At 42.2% G+C, this 20459-nt stretch overlaps 1 protein-coding gene across 1 annotated transcript in view; it reads left to right on the forward strand.

The window, feature by feature from the left end:
* Positions 1–20459, forward strand: part of UGGT2 (UDP-glucose glycoprotein glucosyltransferase 2) — a 1432652-nt gene that overhangs the window by 669308 nt on the left and 742885 nt on the right. The window lies entirely within an intron of this gene.

Raw genomic sequence — 20459 nt, forward strand, 5'->3', positions numbered from 1 at the left:
GTTATCTCACAGGGGAATACCAGGACGGGTTCCCAAGGCAAGCGCCTTGATGCCTTCGGGTGATACGTGCGCTATATAAATCGCAATACATTTACATTTACATTGTTCTCTCTAGTTAATGGGGATTCCGGTCTTGTGGCTACAATGGTGCCTGCAAACATAACCTTCCTTCTTGGAAGTCCTCTTTCAACTTTTCATCTCTCCTCAATTGCTTGATGTATCTACCTCCGAAACCAGAAAGAAATTAGGGAGCTCTTGAAATTAGTAGGCAACATGGCACAAGGCTCGTTGGAAATTTCACAGGCAATCGAAAAAATGTGGGAGATGACAGTAAGCACGCACTCCAAGGTCTCGCACATTCAGAATCTAGTACTCTCCGCACAAAGAAGGAATGATGAGATGGCCTTGTCTCAAAAAAACAGACTCAATAGACCAGGCAGGACAAATCCCTTGTCAAATGAAGAAACACTAGCCCTACTCCGAACATATGAACAACCGGCCCGGGGAAGGGAGGAGAGAATCAAAATAGTACCAATTGATTCTAACAGAGTATCTAGAAAGAATGACAGGAAAGCAATTCACCTCAACTTACAACAAATCCAGTTAACAGCAACTGAATCCGAAAAAGGGAACCCCATTAATTCAGAAAAACCCTTGAATTGCCTTCTACTCAATTGTCGTTCTGCAAACAAACATGCATCAGACATAGCAGCCCTCATCATCAATAAAGAAATTGACCTGGCAATCCTTACGGAAACTTGGCTCAACGAATCATCATCGCCGGTCATTGATCTCTTAGTACCACCTCAATATAACATCGTGAGACTGGATAGGCTAAGGCAAGTAGGAGGAGGTATAGCCTGCATCCACCGTTCAGAGATTGAGGTCCACCAAATTCAAGCCGACCCCCTGGAATCCTGTGAATACCTTGGTCTAAATATAAGATCATCAAGTAACCAAAAATGCAACCTGCATGCGTTTTACCATCCACCAGGTGATAACGCAAAGTTCACAGAGCAACTAATAGAGATCATAACGGCCAACTCCAATTCCGAGACCAACAACATTTTCCTGGGAGACTTTAATTTACACTGGAACGACGATAATGATAAAACGGTTAACTCGCTCAAAGAGTTCCTGGCCGAACTAAACCTTACACAAGCATGCACACAACCTACACATGCACAAGGAGCGACCTTAGACTGGATTATCTCAAAAAAGAAAGAGACATCAATCCGCGCTATAGATCCATGTGATTGGTCGGACCATCATACCATAACATTCGTGATTCCCAAAGTGAAAAAGGATAGGACTGTGCAACCCCCCAAGTCCAAAAAAGCGATCCGAGATACAAAAGAGGCGAATATTGAGCTACTGGTTGCCAACTGCGAAAGAGGCTTAAAGCCACCTAATGACATGCAGAATGTAAACGAGCTGACCGATCACTACATAACCTCAATTGGAAATATCGTCAATGACACCATGCCACTAAAACTAAAAAGAGTCACAGAAAAGCCAAAAAATCCTTGGTTTAGTGAGTCACTGAATGAGGACAGGCGCAAACTGAGAATGGCCGAAAGAAAATGGAGACAACACCCTTCCTCCCCAGAGCTGAAAGACCTCAGAAAAATCAGGAACCAATATAACAAAAAGATAATCAACTCCAAAAAAGAATTTATAAGAGCAGAACTTGACAATGCCAAAAACAGACCACGGAAACTCTTCGAGATCTTAAAGCAACAGTCGGATAAACTAGCCAAATCGGCCCAAGAGAACTCAAAAACGCCCTTAAGCTACGAGGAATTCTCATCATTTTTCACGGAAAAGACCAAATCGCTAGAGGCGGAGCTCTCAAACGGTGTGGCTATCCTCCCAACCCAACCGTTGCCGACCAGCGAGGCTTCCATGACAGCAGAGAATACTAAGACAAAAAATAAAGCAAATTGGGACACATTTGAATTATACGACCAGGACAAGATCGCCAAAACGCTGTCTGAAATCAGACCGAACAACCACTATCAGGACCCTCTACCTGCAAAATGTGTTAAAGAAATCAGCCATATCGTGGTCCCGATCTGGACCAAAATAATAAATGCATCTCTTGCACAAGGGATCCTCCCTGACTGTCTAAAAACAGGACAAGTTGTGCCAATAATCAAAAAACCAACAGCGGAAACAACAGATCCGAATAACTACCGACCAGTAACCAACATCCCCCTACTGGCCAAAGTAATTGAGAAATGCGTGCAGAGCCAACTGAAACAACACATCACCAAGTTCTCCTTACTAGACGAATGCCAATCAGGATTCAGAGCAGGACATAGCACGGAAACAGCGATCCTGCATATTGTAGATGACGCGCTACAAGCCCTAGACCAAAATCAAGCATGCCTATTGATTCTACTCGACCTATCATCCGCATTTGACACGGTAAATCATGAAGCATTATTGTCCAGGCTGCAGGACAGGATGGGACTATCCGGAAATGTGCTGAAATGGTTCAATTCTTTTCTACGGAACAGAACACAACGATTTCCGGTTAACCAAGCAATCTCACCCCCTTGTCCTAATACAATTGGGGTCCCGCAAGGTTCTACGCTATCACCGGATCTATTCAACCTGTATGTCGAACCTCTTACAGACATTCTTCGAACTCTCAGATATCCTACCACATGTACGCAGATGACACGCAAATATACTTGAAGATCACCTCCCTTGATGACATCGATCTAATGAATGAGACATTAAAGATGGCGTTACAATGGTTAACTACTAATCATCTGAAACTAAATGCCCATAAAACAGAATTCTTGCTAATTTCACCTCCAAGGAGCCACTCTGAAATAAAGGAATGGACCAAATTGGTGACTGCGCTTAACTGCACCCCAACCCTAGTCAACTCTGCTAAATCACTAGGAAACACATTGGATGAGAACCTTGCTATGAACGCCCACATTAATTCAATGGCGAAAAGCGCCCGCTACCATTTGAGCTACCTAAGAAAATTAAAACCATTCATTTCAGAGGCAGATCTAAAACTGGCTATACAATCTCTAGTTATATCAAGGATTGAATATGGTTGCTCCACATTAGCTGGCCTACCTAAAACATCCACAGCACCACTAAAAGCCTGTCTCAACGCAGCGGCAAGACTCATCACAGGATCTAGGAAATTTGACCATATATCTCCTCACTTGAAAGCACTAAACTGGCTTCCTTATGAGGCCAGAATTCAAATGAAGTTAGCATGTATTACCCACAAAGCGGTGCACTATAACACGCCAAGATACCTAGCCAAGAAAATCAAGCTATCGGGAGGAAACAGACCAACTAGAAGCGCCAAGGAGCTGCTGTTGCGGCCAGCCATCTTCCGAAAGAAAAAGTCTTATGACCAAACTTTCTCTGGAGCTGCCCCCAGAGTCTGGAATTCACTCCCTCCAAGTCTGAGGAAGATTCAAAATATTGTAACATTCAAACGGGAACTGAAGAGTCTTATGTTGAGTAAATACCTTACATAGGGAAGCAGGCGGATCGTGGGTTCCAATACTTATGTCAGCGGATGGAGGGCCCTCTCAAGAATATTATTCAAGAATGTTATCATTGATAAGGAACTAACTCCTCACACAAGCCCTGACTGTGTCCTGAACGTTACCACAGTCCTAGGCGAACTTATAAGTGTTTTCTAAAGCTAAAACTATATAACCTCTACCTCACCTTAGTTGTCGATATAGACATGGATATAAGCTAAGCCTCACCTACCTTTATTGCTAATTGCACATGCGTTTGGAATAGTTAGATTTAGGCACCTCTCATAGCCACAGTTTCCTCTACCTCATATCTGTTTGTTTGTATAAATGATTCTGTATTGCCAATATGTAACCTACCTCGATGTTAAGCGCTCTGATACCCACGGGTCTTGTTCGCGCTATACAAAACACTATAATAAATAAATAAATAAAATAAATAAACCAGTCCTGATTTTCAGGACTGTCTTGGACTTATCCAGGTTATGCCAATACGATGTTTCACTAATGTAATCACTAATTGTTCATTTTTTTTCTCCTTTGAAGCTATTGAAGAGATACCTAATGATCACAGTTTTAGAGACATGTATGCATATAGGACCGTTCACCATGTGATCTTTGTTTATCTTGCGCATAGTGTATGTATGGGGCCATGCACACGTGGTGGAGGAAGGTGAATTAACTAGGTTAACATAAACCTAGTGTCACTGAAGACTGTAGCTACTTGTACACATTCTTAAAAAAAGAGAGTTTTCCCTATTTAACCCAGAAAGGACCGGGACATGTAACAACTAAAAAGGAGATTCCTTTCTGTGTGTTCAAGTTTTAGGTAAACAATAACATTTGTTGTAGTCAATTATACCAACAGCCCACCACACATAACATTTAAGTCAAAACATAACATTTGGTGTATCTGAATATTTTTATTATTTCTTTCTTATTAAAAAACAGTTTCTTTCATATACACAGTATACACAATTTATTAAAACATATAGGTTTTTTCAAAAAATCATTTTACATAAGTCCACTCAATTTATCTTGACAAAACATATAAAAAACAAAATAGTACAGTTAAAAATTTGTCAAAAGCTTGTTGACGCGTTTCGGTGCTTCGTTGTTTGGAACACCTTCCACAGGACTATTTAAAACATCTTCTTTCTAAAAGTAGATATAACATTTGTTAGTTTTGCACTGTAAGGTGGTGGTTTTGGATGTTAGGCTGTTGGGGCAAGGAATTTTGACTATATCTTACGTGTAAAGCAATTTTTATTTTGCAGTACCAGATTCAATCCAGGAGTGGTTATAACATTAATGACTCCTCCTCCCTGCTTTGTCGTCAGAGACTCTGTATATAAAATAACATTAGTTTAGAATTCAATGAACACCAAAATAAGGTTAACTTTTTAATAAGTAGGACATGTTTTACGTTTGCCGCTTACTTCTCGTTTGCGCTGAAGCAATCTGAGACAATTGCTGCACTTTTGTAAACTTATTGTTCTGTTTCTTCCGTGTATTAATCTGGCCAAACGTGGTCCTAGATTCTTCACAGATTCAAGAATAGGTCCCTCCTCTTATTCAATTGAGGCAGGTCTGCAGTGTCTAAACAGATAGTGTACATATTTCATTACCTTATTAGATATGTATACGTCAATTCGTTAGAAATTACATCGATATTGCATATTACGCCACTATTTGTTATTTTCAAAAGAGGAAAAAGGGCCACGTTTGGCCAGACTAATACACGGAAGAAACAGAACAATAAGTTTACAAAAGTGCAGCAATTGTCTCGGATTGCTTCAGCGCAAACGAGAAGTAAGTGGCAAACGTTAAAAATGTCCTACTTATAAAAAAGTTAACCTTATTTTGGTTCATTGAATTCTAAACTAATGTTATTTTATATACAGAGTCTCTGACGACAAAGCAGGGAGGAGGAGTCATTAATGTTATAACCACTCCTGGATTGAATCTGGTACTGCAAAATAAAAATTGCTTTACACGTAAGATATAGTCAAAATTCCTTGCCCCAACAGCCTAACAGCCAAAACCACCACCTTACAGTGCAAAACTAACAAATGTTATATCTACTTTTAGAAAGAAGATGTTTTAAATAGTCCTGTGGAAGGTGTTCCAAACAAAGAAGCACCGAAACGCGTCGACAAGCTTTTGACAAATTTGTAACTGTACTATTTTGTTTTTTATATGTTTTATCGAGCTATTTGTACACATGCCTTTCCCTAGTCAGTTTTTTCTTTCTTTCTGACCATCTGTGAAACCCTACTGATGTTTCTTGAGACTCTGTAAAACATCAGTATTAACGTTCTTCCATCAATAACATTTTTTACAGCATTGAACTCAGGGAAGTCGGAGTATATACCCGATGTGTCTTTTCTCCTTTAAGTCTTCTACTGTCTTGTACAAATTCTGTACAAGGACTATTATAGGATCGTTGCACATCGATGAAATATACAGGAGCTAATCCCCATATGCATGGAGCCTTACTTCATCCCTTGTCTAATGTTCTTGGCTATGGCAATTCTTGAGGTGGATTTAGTCCCAAGAGAGGACTGTTTCTGCATAAGGCATGCTTCATTTAACCATTTTTGAGAACTGGGAACTGTTCAACTATAAGTTTGGGATGCCTGGTCTTCACCTTGGGGATGCCCAGTAGGGGTTATCGCGCAGGGAAAGCCAGGACGTGTTCCCAAAGCAAGCGCTAAGAGACCTGTCAGTGATTTGGCGCTATATAAATCGAAATTAACATAACATAACATAACAGGGTCAGACGATGGCTCCACAGGTCTGTTCCTATTTACAGCCTTACAAGCAATTTACCATGAAGGCCTCCTTCTGTCAAGAACCATTCAGTCAAAAAATGGAGTAGTAAAGCAAGATAGAAGCTATCCCTGTTGGCCAGCCCCAGTGCATGGTCTTCTTTGCAAATTTTCAATGTACTTAACTCTGCTCCTTTTCCCGCCTCAGAGAATTAGCATCAGTACTATTTCCAATTCTTTATGTATTACTGTATGATATTGTTACTTGCATCTTTGAACTACGCATAAACATCATGGGGGCACGCCTTGTTAGATATTGCTACAAGGCCCGTCAGCAATAAGGGCAGTTTCTGATGGATACTTCTTCCCTCAGATTCCTCAGTTCAGTGATTCTGGAGTCTTGGACCTCAACGCCACCTTACTCCATGCCTTCGCAGGCTGTGACCTCTGAAGCCCTTCCATCAAAGCCATTGCTTATGAAGTCAACGGCTCCAGTGCGCTTGATGCCAATTTCAACTTACTCCCCGATGCCATTCAGATTAATTTTTCACTCTGCCCCAGCCCTCAAAGTCTGCAGAAATTATTTGAATGGCTAGGGATATGGTCTATGTTTTAATCAAGGACCAACCTCTTTCAGAGCCTTTTACCAGAGATTTGTACAAATGGAACAACTTTTCAGCTTAGATTCTGACTGCTTGGCATGAACAACCTCCTTTTTTGGTGTACAAAGCAAGATGACTCAAAGGCTGACAAGACACCTCTCCTAGTTACAGAAATGGTGGATTCTACCTAGACCTGCAAAATTCTTGTGGTCTTGATACATCCAGAGAAATCCTTAACATTAGTACAAAAAGTTGAGGTGGCATTACCCTTACCAATGGTGAAGCCTCCGTCCAACATCGTGATGGAGATTCTGCAGTTGACTTCTGTTGTCCCAGAACCTCTTTTGCTGTTAAAAAGGCTTTTCTGGAACCACTACTTACTGCTTTGGAGAAACGCCCTTTGGGCTCGGCAGTTCATAGTCAACACTAGAAAGGGGATATCCGGGCCTTAGCAATGGGTTTTCTGCGCAACACAGCATTCACTGTTTAATGCACCCTGCAGCTCAGGCCGCTTTCAAGCTATTTTGTTTTAAAATTAATTTCATTGTGATTGTATGTTCCAGCACCACTGTTGCTTCCTAGGATCCTTTTCTTCTCCTTCTGAGTGTGCATTAATTCAGCGAGGAGCAGCATTTCCTGTGACACTGTCAACTTTTTATTTGTGAATCTGTTTCCTTTCATTGGTGTTTTCTTGCTAGAAGTTATCATTACTCCGTTGGAACCTAGACACAGCTCTGCCCCTTCCAACCTAGCATGATGGCCCATCATGCCAACACCCCCTTTGTTTCACTGTCTGGGAGCAACACACAAATGCCTACTTACAACTTTCTAAAAATTGCATTTTCAGAATTGTGACTTACAACACATTAAAGAGGATTTTAAATTACATTTCTTTTCAGTACACTCATTGCATTCCTACCTGCTCCCAATCAAAAGTGAACACTTATTAAATGTAATAAGGTAACCCAGTGTTATCCTATGCAAGAGGTGGGCTTCACAGTAGTGAACAAATAATGTAAGAGTTTTTCACTACTAGAACATGTAAAACTTAAAAGCACATGTCCAACTTTTTAAATACACTGGGTCTGCCTTAAGGGCTGTTCAGGGCCCTAAGGGTGACATATATGTATTAAAAATGGAAGGTTAGGCCTGGGAAAAGTTTTCTTTTGCCAAGTAAAAATGGAAGTCTAAAACTAAAAGCAGGCTGCAATGGCAGGTCTAAGACATATTTTAAAAGGGATACTTAAGTTGGTAGCACAATAAGAGCTGCATGCCTACTAGTAGCATTTCCAATGCAATTATCATTGGCCTCTCTAAAAGCAACTCTACATTAGTCTGTTAGGTTCATATCTGGAAAAAGAACATTTGGTCAATTAACTACTTCTTCAAGAAATACAATGACAGCCCGTAATGTTACAATTGAAAAATGGCCCGCTTTACTTACAAGGTCCATGATCTGAAAATGCCAGCCTATTGTTCCAACTATTTAATTATATCAGGAGGTTCAAGATTTCTCAGAAGCAAAATATCCAATGAGTCAAAAAACAGACTTTGCCCTTAGATATCAACCCAACAGTTGCTGTTGAACTCCCACAGGAATCAAAACCTTTAATTATCAGCAGCTTAATTGTGTTTTATCCATTCCTAATTATCAGCAAAACACTTGTGCTCTCTTGTTACAATTTTACTCTCTTCTGAAAAAGATGTATGCTGTTGCAAACAAACAGGAAATTGGTTTATTTTCTATAATGTTTTTGAATACGTTTAAAGTGGTAACATGTTCTAGTTGCAGATAAACGAAGAAGGTAATTTAGAGTTGCACCAGAAACAAGAAAACACTCTTTACTCTGCCCTGATCGTCCCCAGACCTCCAAGCTGGTCTATCCATGGCAACAGAGCAGTGTACCACTTGTAATATCACCATTCTTAGACAAAGCATGGATTCATGGACTAATTCTCCACACATCAGACAAGATTACACATTACTCATGTATCCTCCCTTTAAAAACTTCACAGACCTGATCATACAGTACTGTACTTCTGCCTTTAACATAAACACATGAACATTCAAACAGTATACATTTGTGTTACTTTTCCTTAGTAGGATGCTAACACAAAGTTCACTGATGTGTTACAAATGAAGTTTAATGTTTACTTATTTTCAGCCTACTGATATTTTCCTCGTCTCTAATTATCAACAAGGAATTGTGTGCATTCTCGCACTACAGTGTTACCCTTTTCTAGACCTTACTCCAACCCCTCGATCTCCAGACTTTCCTCTCACTGCTCTTGTTTCCTTCCGTCACAAATATTTTTTTCTAAGCACATGTTCTCCGGACCCAGTTCGTGTCTTTTCATTATGTAACAGTAAAATAATGCTGGTAAACCAGTGACCGAGACTTAGCTATTTAACCCCTTCCATGCTCATGACGAGCTCAGCTCGTCTTGAGGCACAGTTGAGCTGTGCTGATGACGAGCTGAGCTCGTCATGACACCAGCAAAATGGCAATTTTCAGCACAGGGCAAAAATAACCACTGCAGCGATGTGGATATTATGAACACATTTTAGGCTGCCTTAAACGATTAAGACCATGAATATCCTTTTAGTAATAAAGCGTTTTTATTGAAGAATTGCCACACAAAAAATCCTACATGGCTCTATCTATCTATGAATATCCTTTTATCTAATACACATCTTCGTGTGTATAATACTTATGAGTTGGTCAGCCTACAGCCATCTAATTTAATTGATGGAGCATTTAACTACAACTCTCAAATGCATTCTCAAATAATAAAATTGCGTTAATCACTTTCCTTAAGCTGTCAAGTGAAATATTGTTTAATAAAGTGTCTTTGGAACATAAGATCATTTTATATGCAGATTGTCTTTCTCACTCTGTGTTCTACAGAAAGTTCATTACCTGCAATGATCCACCTGCTTGTGGAGGTTGAATCAGTGGAGGGATATGAGATAAACTTAGAAAAATCCGAAATGCTTTATGTTTCAAAAGACAATGAATCAATTCTGGGCCTTGAGGCCTCGATTTTTTTCAAATGGTTAAAAGGATATATTAAATACTTGGGAATTAAAAGGACTTTTTCAGTAGAGGAACTTTTTAAGGACAACTATTCTGCTCTGGTAGACTTACTAAAGACTTGATTAGATGGTTTCCACTCTATATTTCCTAGGCGATAAGGATAAATGTTGTAAAAATTAAAGTCCTGCCCATGTTTCCTTATCGTGTTCACCACTGCCCATTCCCGTGAATAGCAACTTCCTAAAGTAAGTACAAAGGTAAATTACAAAATTCTTCTGGAATACAGCCAAACCAAGACTTGCTATGTGCTTGTTTTAAAAAGCTAAATTGCAGGTGTATGGCACTGTCAGGTCCTGCTGAAGTACTATGAAGCTGCTCAATTAGGATGATTATGCAGTGGTCTAAAGCAGAATCGGATAGACCATGTATTCTCATGGAACATACAATTACAGGCAGGCCACCATGGGGTATTATTTGGCTGGAGTGAGAGTAAAGCCCGCCAAATGTGAATGTGAGTACAGCAGTGGCTACAACACTAAATATAAAATATAATTTAATCCTGCATTTACTCCAGCAATGAATGAGGGTGAGCTTCAAATCTGACATGTTTGAACACAGAGCGATTAAATAATTTAATCAGTGTAAGACCGATTTTGGCTCAGACAAATAGGAAATATTATGTTATACCCACATAAGACATAGGCGGCAACTAGAGTCCGGGCCCAATTTGAAATTGTGTTACCTCAAAAAGCAGGAATAAAAGAGAACATTTCATAGTTAAATGTGACTCTATCAGGAGCAGCCCAGGAACCCAGATGGGCCAATATAAGAACTTGGGAACAGGAACTTAATGAAGATCTCCCATTAAAACAATGAGAGACCCTTTGGATCCATTGGTTTAGTTCATAGAGTGTTAGTGGCAGGATACCATGTTTAATCAATATGTGACCAGACCTTTTTACCTGGGTCACTGGAGGTGGAGGTTTTTGTGTAAAGTTCTCCTTCCATGTGCTTGCCCAGTCTTAACATTCTGAGTTTGTGCTAAGCCTGTTGGTGCATGTACCCAGTGTAGCCAATGCATAGTGTGTGGAAGTGAGCCACAGTAATGGAGGCCTGTGGAATCCGTTTTGGGTACCCCTCATCTGGCCTTGCACAAGTGCACATCTAGTCTCCCAGATATGAGTAAATATCACCTGCCATAAAGTGCATTAAAGTCTACCTGTCAGCTAAAACGGAAGACGACTGCCTTATCCTCTTGTAGGGGACTGCCAGAGGAATAGCAAGGAACAGCCTATGCCAGGTGGCTGTGGGACTCCCAAGAGGAAACTAAGCTATAGATACAAGTTGCCAAAGGCCCAGCTAGGTCACAACTACTGATTGCCAAAAGCCCAATCGGAGTTGCAAATACTGATTGACGAAGGAATGATCAGGGCGGCAACTACCAATTGCTGACGGTCAATTGGGGGCTGCAACTGCTGAAGTTTGGATCACCCAGTCTAGACTGAATTTGCTGACTTGAGGAAGACCACTCCTGGAATACACCTTCCTGCAGTTTGCTCTGGATTGCACTGCTCCTGGACTGCCAATCCAAAGCTACGAACATCAGCTTTTGCGGCTTGTCTGCCACCATCTAGGCAGTCATGCTGGGACCCCTACAGACCTTGTGAGACCCCAGTACAACAGCCACTAAATGATAACTTGGCACGCTCAATGACAGATGCAGTCCATGCCCAGTCTTGCATCCAGATACCTATTAGTTCTTCTCCGCTGCTCCTGAACTCTGGTGCACCCATCGGACAGCCAGACATTTGCTGTGAGCACTGCTGAAAATCTACCCATAGGCAAGAAACAGAGTGTACATTTTCAACTGTAGGTGATAGAGACTGCACCGGAGCTACATTCATGTAACTTCTGTTTGCCTTGATGAAAAAGGGGGAAGCCCTGGGAGGGAATGAGAGAACAGGTAGGGTGTAGGGTGTAATGGCTGGATTTTCTGTTTAGATGGGATCAGCCCCCAGGGGCCCCTGTGACCCAGCCAAAACGTACTCACCTTCCCTCCTCAGATCGTATTCACAATGAATAGTTATACAGATATATATACAGGTCGCACCTAAGGATGGGGAATGACAATATACATGTACGGATTTTCTACAATATCTTATTCACATCAGTTGGTCTCGCGGCCACCCCGACCCAGACCGTTCTACCCTAGGGCAGATCTGACACACAATCCGGTGCGTCTACACATGGGCCTGCAGAACCCAATGCTCTCTTTTCCAAACTGTTCGCAATCCTGCGAAACTACACGCCAGTATCCTCCCTGGCGTTCTCACTTATTCAAGCCACAATCCTGTGGGTATCCACACTGGTAATCCCCCCCAGTGCTCTCATTAACGCCGCATATCAACGACGACCACATTCCTATGAACAGTTATCAGGATAATATCTCAGTTACCTACTCGGAATAAAACTATAATAATGACTTTAAACACGGTTCCAAATTATATGGTGTACTTTCTGTTCTTGGCATCAAAGGTCCACTCACTCCCTCTTTGTTCGATCACCATTTACCTGATCGGGATTACACATCCGTTCACATAAACAACTTTCGACTAGGAGATGCATTTACCGAGATTGAACAGGAACACAAGGCACACAATAATTCCATAAGAATTAGGGTATTTATTAACAATAGACACGAATCACATTACTATGCAACATAACTTCTGCAAAGAAAAGGTAAAGATTAGAGTGCACATTCTATTAGAGCTGGTCGGACGTCACCTGATTAATATGAAGTCTGGGCTCGGCAGTCATCTAGGTTCCCTTCTCGTCTCTGTGTCCTGGCTCGCCTTGCAGTCACACCCCAGCCGTCACAAGTACACGTCTGCACCGCTAGGCTCAACCTCGTCTGCTTCCCTCCAGGGCACTGGAACCTTGCTGGTTATTAGCTACCGTATCTCTCACTCTCTGTATTCGTGCGCTCCGCGCTAAATCTCCTTCAGTCTTTCTCAGAGAGTTTCGGTCTTAAATCTTTCTAAGACTTCAAAGATGGCGACTGTCCGCCGTGAGATAATTAATAGCAGAGATGCTAACGGCTAGATGCCGCCTACGGACTAACTCACAAACTGACTAACACCTTCGCTAATATCAAAGCCCGTTCCTTCATGGAAAGTTACGGCCAGTAACCTGCCGCCCACCAAATTCTTGTACCTCCCCGTACCAAGGACACTTTCCCAGCCGGCCGGCCTGAAGTTGTGTCTTCGGAGTGGAGAAAAATACATTCCTTCGATAAGGGTCAGCCTGAACCGGTTCTCTCCAAGCGAACAACAGCTTGAAACTAAAACATTACTCTTCACCTAGAAAGCCTTCTCGAGCTACCGGGCAGAAAGCAAAATGGAGTCTGTCTCGTTTAAGGCCTACGGAGCCCACAATATGCATAGCTCCATGGAAAATAGCCTAGCATGTTAGCAAATGAGCAAATCATGACTAATACTTATATGTCTATCCCCTAACTTAAATTCATAAGCCTTACTCTAAGGAAAATGGTACGAAAATACCCTTATATATGTAAGACAGGGCCCCTGTCTATCGGCCTAATCCCTATGCTATGGGGGTGATAGGCTGGAGTCACTCTCCATCATTCTCCTTCTCCAAAGAGCTAGCAAAAAGACAGCCATAACATTACACCCCTTGACTCCAGTCTATTAACCACATACTAAATGGAGCTAACGTCAGTAGACGAATAGTATGAAACAAAATTAACTGACCTACGACCCTTACTAAGTCTAAAAAATTGCAGCAAGGAAGGGATACACTGAATAAAGCAACAAATAGCTATTAGGATACAAATAGCGACAATAACCCCCCCTAAAATTTGTCGTAGGGAATGCATGTCAGGGAGCCAATTAAAAAGCCAGTCAAAGAAACCCTGATCTATATGTTGTCTAATTTCTGCAGTCAAGTCGTGGAGTTTGTCAATATGGGATTGGATAGCTTTAGAATGGTCAGACAAATTAAAACAGCATAGACCTTCAAAATCCGAGCACTCATGTCCATGTTTCAGCAGGAGATAATCAATAGCGGCCCTGTTCTGCAAAATAGCTCTACGTTCACCTTGGGCATCTAATAAGAGATCAGATAAAACAGTAGATGTTTGGTTAATTGACTTAACCATCCAGCAGGCCATTTTGCCGATTGTTTTGGCATTATAAACGGCCAATGCAGGCACTCCAATAATAGAAAAAGCTAAACCAAGATATTCCGATCTGGAATAGAGATGAACAGAGGAATCACAATCTTCATGCAATGACATAGAATCACGTACAATACGGGAATGTGAAGTAGGATGTGAGGAAAACATTAGCAAACTCAATCTAGTGATGGCACATGGGCCACCAGAAATATTCGCAGGAATATAGGGCCAAGATGAATTCCCGCAAGAAAAGAGCCATCCAGCTGGCAATAGCATTGAACGATAATGGCTAGTGGCTACTACTAAACGTTTACAGGTCATATTATTCTTAACTGAAAGACATGAATCCGGAAGTCTCTTTGAACATAACAAACGTTGATGAAATGAAAAAGTAGTAGCGGCTTGGAGCTTCAGCCGCAAACACTCTGTAATAGCTTTAGGGTTACAGGTCATCACGAAGCAAAGATCTCCAGGGGTAATATTAAAAGTAGTAATTCTGGAATTAATAGGGACATCAAGATCTGGAATAAGAGTACATGAGGGACAAAATTTGTGTGCTGCAAAGTCACCCAGAATAACATTAGGTCGGGCATTAGATACATTGAAGACATGGCGAAGAGTCTCAGTGGATGCAGGGACACCTACCAAACAGGTCGCTAAAATGTCAGTAACGCTCTTCATGGGTGTAAGGCAAAAATGCGGAGAGTTCGTCACCCGCTTTGCGAGTGTGACCCAGAAATTCGATGACTGTACCCACGCGGACCGCGGGGCTCTTATTATCCCATCAACCGGCGTCGGTGGATCCTCTCCTCTCCCGGCGTAGCAAGCCAAAAGGAGTCCAGCGCCGACACATCCTGCAGCAGCAATCCAAAGAATGATCTGAAAAAATACAAACACAGGCCTTAATCATTCTCGTAAGTAACATTTATCAGCTGGGACAGCTTCCCAGCCATCTTTCCCTGGCTTCATCACCAAAACGGTGTTGTCATGACCGGTCGCAATAATATCAGCCTGTTCAGGAGGATTTTTAGGCGATTGCACCCATATTTTAGCTCCAGGAAGATCAGACGATCCAAAGCCTTTTTGTCCTCGCACAGTTAGCAACGTTGGAGCAGAGCCTTTTTTGATCTCACCACTGAAGACAGGCATAATCAGTAACTGAGCAACACGGTCAGACTTTTTGATAAACAAATCCGTCTCACTGCTATTAAGCAGGAGAACCTTAATCTCTCCCTGATAATCACTGTCAATTACTCCTCCGAGCACTTGTACACCTTTCAGGGCCAGGCCAGATCTAGGGGCAATTAATCCAAAACTACCGGCAGGTATAGAGACACCAATGCCAGTTTCAACAATGATTCGATCTTTTCCTGGAAAATGTGCATCATTTAATGCATGCAGGTCAAGGCCTGCGGAACCTGGGGTTGCTCTACATGGAGCCAAAGCACCGGGGGTAATTTCCCAATACATGACAGTGTTCGCTATGGAGTTAGGTTTTGCATCAACATGTGGAGGAAACAAACGCATCAAAGGAGATTCAGCATGTAACAAAGGACGATTATTTAAAATTAACAGAGCTTGAAGTAGGACATCTCTCCACTGGCTGTAACGGTCATCAGTCAACTTGCGCAACTGTTCTTTCAACAAGCCATTCATTCTCTCAATCGATCCTGAAGCTTGTGGGTAATATGGAATATGAAACACCCAATCAATGTTATTTTCCGTACAGAATTCCTGCACCAATCTTCCACGAAAGTGGGATGCATTGTCTGATTGAATCTGGAATGGGACACCATAGTATAAAATAATTAACTCCAGGGTTTTAATTGTATTCACTTGGGTAGCATTCTTGCAAGGGAAAGCGACCAAAAGGCCACTATAAGTATCAACCACTGTGCAAATGTATCGACAATTTCTGCTCATAGGGAGCGGACCAATATAATCAATCTGCCAAATTTGGGCGGGCAATTTACCTCGATGTAAGTGACCTCGAACAATCTGAGGTACCTCTTTTTTCCTAGAATGCTGACAAATGGGACAATGTAGAATGACATCTTTAATTAAAGAAAAAGGAATATGAATTCCTCTATCGGCAGCCCACCTGCTAGTGGCTTTTTCTCCAAAATGTCCTGCTTTCTGGTGGGCCCACTTCGCCAATCCCGCCAAATCAGAATCCTGCATGTCAACCACTGCCTCAGAAATTTTAGACTGTTCATCTGCAATATTATGAAAAAATTTGTCAAGGGAGTCAATTGGAGTATGAGCATCCACGTGAAAGATTGTTACAGTACTCTGCGGGAGCAATTCCCAAATTTCTTGCCACAGTTCTTTACCCCATAATTCTTTGGAATGCAACTCCCAATTATGAGAATGCCATGTTGGCAACCACACCGCTAGTCCATTCGCAGTGGACCAGGAATCAGTGAAAATATGACATGTGCCTGGTAGTTCCTGTTTCAAAACTTGGTAAACTGCATAGAGTTCAGCATATTGGCTACTCTTACCATCTCCAGTTGTGCTTAGCAATTTCTTTGTAATCGGGTTAAAAGAGACAGCTTTCCAATGTCTTTTGTCACCAATGAATTTCGCAGAACCATCCGTAAACCACACATGTTTTCTATCCTCCGCGGACAGATCATCAAATGATTTACCCCACTTCACGGGAGACTCCTGCACTACGGGAACCGAACACTCACTTTCACTCTCATTGGAGGGCGCCTGCGCCACTCGCTCATGTAAAACCGCCACACCTTTCGGACCCACACGTGCCCTGTCCTGAATGTACCACTTCCATTTAATCACACTAGCCTCCTGAGCATGTCCAATTCGATGGGACTTTGGTGAACTCAAAACCCACTGCATAATGGGAATTTCAGGCCTTAAAATCACAGCATGGCCTAGGGTCAATTGCTCGGTATCCACCAGAGCCCAATAACAAGCGAGCAACTGTTTTTCAAAAGGTGAGTAACGCTCACCAGCCTCAGGTAACTTTTTGGTCCAAAAACCTAATGGCACTTTTTGTCTGCCCTGCTTTTACCACAAACTCCAATTAGCATACAAGCCTTCCACGGACACATTCAAATCCACATCACCGTCATTCACGGGCCACAAATCCAAAGCATACTGAATAGCTTCTTTAGCCAAATTAAAAGCAGTCTGTTGAGGTTCACCCCATTCAAACGCATTCTTTTTACGAGTGACTCGATACAGTGGAGCCAAGATTTGACTCAAATGGGGAATATGCTGACGCCAAAATCCAAATAAACCAATAAAGCATTGAGCTTCTTTCCTGTTTCTGGGAACAGCAAAATCAAGTATTTTCCGTTTAACCTGTGGAATCACCTCTCTGTGACCCTCATGCCAATTAATTCCCAAAAATTTCACAGCTTGGGATGGAGTTTGTAATTTGTCAGGATTAATTTCCCAGCCTTTCGCTCGCAAACAGTCAATAATTTGATCTAAATGGGACTGTACCTGGTCTTGCGTTTCACCTTGAATCAAAATGTCGTCAATATAATGACAAATCTGAACTTGTGGATTCGTGGGCACTTCAGACAAATGTTCCGCCACCAGCCGGTGACAGATCGTAGGACTATGTACATAGCCTTGAGGAAGATTCCGGAACGTCATTTGACGTCCATTCCATGTGAAACTGAATTGTTCCTGACATTCGGGGGCAATCGGAATTGAAAAGAACGCATTAGCAATATCAATGGAAGCATACCACGTACCTGGATGCTTTTGAATTCTCTGAATCAATGTGACAATGTCAGGCACCGCAACAGTCAATTTAGGTGTATTTTTGTTCAATTCTCGATAATCAACAGTCATGCGCCAAGAATTATCACTTTTGCGCACGGGCCAAACGGGATTATTCCAAGCAGATGTGACCGGAGTAATGACTCCTGCGTCAACCAAATCCTGAATCGTAGCGGTAATTTCTTCATGACCACCTGGGATGCGATATTGCTTCTGAGAGATCACTTTTGTTGCTAAAGGTATCTTAATAGGTGGCATGCGTAAACGGCCAACCCGTACGGGTCTGGTCGAAATATACTGTCGTGTACCAAATTGATAGCAACCATCATCCAAATGCAAAGTCATACCTTTCAAAATGTCAATTCCAATAATGTATTCCAAAAGTGGCACAACCAACACAGAGTATTCTCTACGAGGAATTCTACCAATTTTAATTTCGAGTGCAGTTTGAACCGCGGGTGTCTCTTTACCACCCAGACCGGTAATTGTAAAAGACTGTCCATTAAATTTTCTCGATTTACCATGAATTAAAGTGGCCTCCGCCCCAGTATCAACTAACGCTCGGGCCCTTTGGATATTACGATGTTTCCAAAAAATTTCAATATCTACATAGGGTCTGTAATCTCTGTGGGCCCACTTGCGTACCGGAGCTTGACCTATTTCCTAGTCATTTTTCCTGCGGTCTGTCAACCAAGACAAATCAGGGTAAATGCTTTCGGTTTTCTTTGGTATTAGAATGTCATGTTCATATCCGTCTCCAGTACGAAACGGATTAGTGTCAGGTTCAAAAAGTTGTGAGTTACGATCAGAGAGTCTGTTACGATCCTCTCTCTTTCTCGTGTCAGGGGAGTAACACCTTTCATCTCTTCGTTTGTTGGAAACTCGATCATCTTTTCCCCTCTCACGATCATCCTCTCTCCCCCTCCCATCATTACGACGAGGGGATCCGTCACGTTCATAGCGCCGATCATCACGGCGATCAGAATTCACACATCGTCTCTCATCACCACTGTCATCCGAACCACGATCATACTCATTCTTTCGCACACGACGGGCACCCTCCTTCCGATCCAAACCACGCTTACGAAACATATCCCATAGGATATTATTAGGCTCACCATCAATGTCTTCCCTTTTAACACCATCAGCAATAAGAGCAAGAAACATATCACGTCTAGAGAACTTATAGTCCCCACCAGTACGACCCTCAGGTCGAGATTGTCGTTCAGGTTTAAACCATTCACCCAGCTCACCAAGCTGACGAACAGACTCAAGCACAACAGACAAAGGGTTGCCAGTTTGGTTAATTAATAATGTCATCATGACCTGCTTGTAAGCAACAGGAGAAGAACGGATAATGCGATTGCGCACAGAAGATGTTAAAGGACCATCCAATAACTTGTCAGCAGTACTAAGGAAGATAGCCGTTTTCATGACTTCCTCTTTTAAACGTTGCGACGCATCGCACAAAGTGTACCACGGTTTCTCATCAGTGGGCCAATCAGATTCGGTTGGGTATTTATGATTACAGCCGTCAGACGCAAGCTGGAGCAAAGTAATTTGACCAGCACCATTATAGTTTCGAAAATGATCTTGAATCGTAGAATCAGAACTCAAAGAGCAAAATCGTAAGCAATCAACAGCATCGAGCATAATACCGGCAGCGCCAAGCTCATAGAGACGCACCATCCAGGTAAGCAAGGCCTCACCAGGCCGTTGTCGAAATCGTTGCAGAATGTCACTAACCTCCTGCTGAGTAAAGTCTTCAATACAATCGAGAGCTATACCACCCGGATTACCAGGGGCCTGTTGTAATTTTCGTCGAAAAATCGGGTGAGCAGAAACTGCAGGAAGAGCTTCCGAGGAAGCCCGCATCTTAGATTTAGCAGCACAATCAGGGCAAGCTACGTCATCCACACGGGAAGAACGAGGACGGTCACAATCAGGACTTAAATCGATACATGAAGCAGATTTACAATCACGTCCGGAGCGAGAAGACTCGCGTTTGTCACCCTCCTCTGCCGAGGAGTCAGAAGTATGAGAATCCCAGATATTACCATCCCACTCATCGGGGTTCCAATCCATTCCAGCTTTTGCTACAACCATACGCACTTTGCGGGAAGACACACGTCCACGACGATGTTTATATTTGTATCGTGCAATACGGACCGCAGCTCTTTCGGCAATGGTCTGATATGTTTCAAGTTTATCGGCAAGCAATTTATTTTGACAACGCAACAAAGTGTGTGCATTTTGCAACTCAACACACTGTCCTTCCGAATCTTTAAACTGTTTCTGTAGTTGAACAAACCTCTCATGCAATATTCTATATGCATTAAGAACAATCCACCCTCTGCGTCCTAAAATAGGAAGCTCATCACCCTTCACTACTGGCGCTTTCTGCAAGCATGACACCACATCGGCAGGCTCCGCCTGCTCCAAGCATGAAGACCAATTTTCACTCAAACCAGTAGAGTCGGCCCACTCACGAGCCAATGCCTCGTAAGGCGTAGACTCCCAGCCGGGAATCTGAATCGGTAATTTAAAAACCAACGATGATTTTTTCGCAA

This window comes from Lissotriton vulgaris, chromosome 8, assembly GCF_964263255.1.
Source record: "Lissotriton vulgaris chromosome 8, aLisVul1.2, whole genome shotgun sequence".
In the NCBI taxonomy this organism is placed as follows: domain Eukaryota; kingdom Metazoa; phylum Chordata; class Amphibia; order Caudata; family Salamandridae; genus Lissotriton; species Lissotriton vulgaris.